This window comes from Pinus tabuliformis, chromosome 3_1 (genome assembly GCF_031772625.1).
Source record: "Pinus tabuliformis cultivar Carrire ecotype Pingquan chromosome 3_1, CPIR1, whole genome shotgun sequence".
In the NCBI taxonomy this organism is placed as follows: Eukaryota; Viridiplantae; Streptophyta; class Pinopsida; order Pinales; family Pinaceae; genus Pinus; species Pinus tabuliformis.
This window is the reverse complement of record NC_142301.1, coordinates 73,551,321-73,553,309: the sequence shown is the minus strand read 5'-3', so window position 1 is coordinate 73,553,309 and position 1,989 is coordinate 73,551,321. Positions and strand designations below refer to the sequence as shown.

General features: G+C 35.7%; 1 pseudogene; it reads right to left on the bottom strand.

The window, feature by feature from the left end:
* Positions 1-287: 287 nt before the first annotated feature.
* On the bottom strand, positions 288-1,737 carry LOC149185845 (histone-lysine N-methyltransferase CLF-like; annotated as a pseudogene).
* Positions 1,738-1,989: the final 252 nt, after the last annotated feature.

The following is a 1,989-nucleotide window of genomic DNA, read 5'->3' as shown; positions in this document are numbered from 1 at the left end:
ATTGCATGATCACCAACAACCATGATCACTTTTTCATAACAATTTGGAGTTGGTGAATGATTTTCAAATTTCAATTTATGTCCTTTTCGGTATGCATCAATAACGCACCGATCATTCTATTTGAAAAGGAAGGAGGATCCTTCTCAATCATATATCTTTCCTTTCTTATCATCTTCTCATTGAAAAATCAATTCACTAGTATAATCCCCAAAATACTCATGCTTGTTAACATAGTTATTTAAGAATACTCCTCGTCCAGAAGCATTTGACCTTCCAAGCAATACTCGTTATTTCTTTAGGAAAAGATTCATTTTTTTGCATTCACAGTTGTCAACCTTTCTGTTTTCCATCAGACCGTGAATTTGTCCCATCTCCAGTTGTCCATTGTAGTGTGGATTCATTGTGATAGATATATTCTTCTATCTCATAATAGGTCTTCAAACCATTCAATAAGTTTTGTGCTATTAAAAGCAATTGATCTTTCTAAATATCTCTACAACTTTCACATATAAACCTTTCTCAATTGCACTCCAGCCACAATCATCTTGTTTGGCACATGTTACAACCATTGAGTCATTTCTACAAGATTCCCCATCTTCTTCCCTTTCAGTTGTAGCACCTTGTATGTCAACTTGAGTGTAATCCTCAAGATCCATATTTTCTACATTGTTATCCACATTGACAGCTGAATTATTTTTTCTCAAAACCTTCTATGCTCAAGATGTTCTTCTTATGTGGTGCCCTCAATGTTTTAACATTATGTTTTTTTGAGTTTGGTCTTAGGTTAAGATCAACTGGTGAAACAACTCCAATAGCAATGTTGCCAATGTTTGAATCCATCTCTTTTTTCCATTTCCTCATACAAACTAAAACTTGTTCAACAATCCTTTATTATCTTTCTTTGAACTCCTTACAAGTCCCCCCCCCCCCCCCCCTTTATTTACCCTTATGTGATGATTTAGTATGCTTAAAATTATATCTTTCCTTCCCCGCATCATATTCACCACAACTTCTCTCAGTCACCATATTTTCATTTGAACAACCACTTTCATTTTGAGGAGCTTTTGTTGTTTTCAAACCACCACAAGTTGAACCTTTCCTTTGGGTCCACAACTACCTCTCATTCGAGTGCATACCTTAGGTACATCATTGCTTCTATAAGGAATAGGTTTTGTGCCACTTGTTTCTTCAACTTTTGCAACCCTTAAAATATAGTAGGGAATGCCAAATGGCACGTTACACTCTTCTTCTAGAGGAATCCATGGTGATTGTTTTTCATAAGGGAAAATAAGAGCCCTAGAAATACCATGCAAGCGACAATCAAATACAAGGTAATGATGACAAAATAGCTTATCAAAGGGATCCATAACTACGCCAACATCTTTTCTAAGAAATATATTACCCGAGGCTAAATTTTCAACACCAGATCCATTGCCTCCAATCTCAACAATTTTTTTCTAATGATCTTGTTCCCTAAGAAAATCGTACCTTGCCTTAATTTTGATAAGGCTTGACCCCAAGGAATTGACTAAGGTTATCTAATAATGTCTGTGATAAACCAATTTTTTGAATCCTTATCCTTAGGGATGTAAAATTCTCGAGCCATAGTACCTTTATGTTTGCTTCATATGCTCCTTTCATATGGTGATTTGATACTTCAACTACTTGAATGCCCAATTCTTTCTGTTTAGAAAAAAAATCTCCCAAATGTTTCCTTAGGATTTTTGGAATTCCCATCTTTAAGCACTAGAATTGGCCCATGATAGAGTATTCCTACAAGAGTACACCTTGGCTTGCTTTGTAGACAATTCTTGCACACTCCCATATGTGCCTCAACACATCATCCTTGAGGCCTTTACTAGAAAACCTTTCTATGATCTGCATGTATGTTTCAAATAACCCTTGGTGTCTTGCTAGATGTGGGCTATGTACGACCTTCAATATCTCTTTCTTGAGTGTAGATTTAGGGTTCAAACATATGATTTCTTT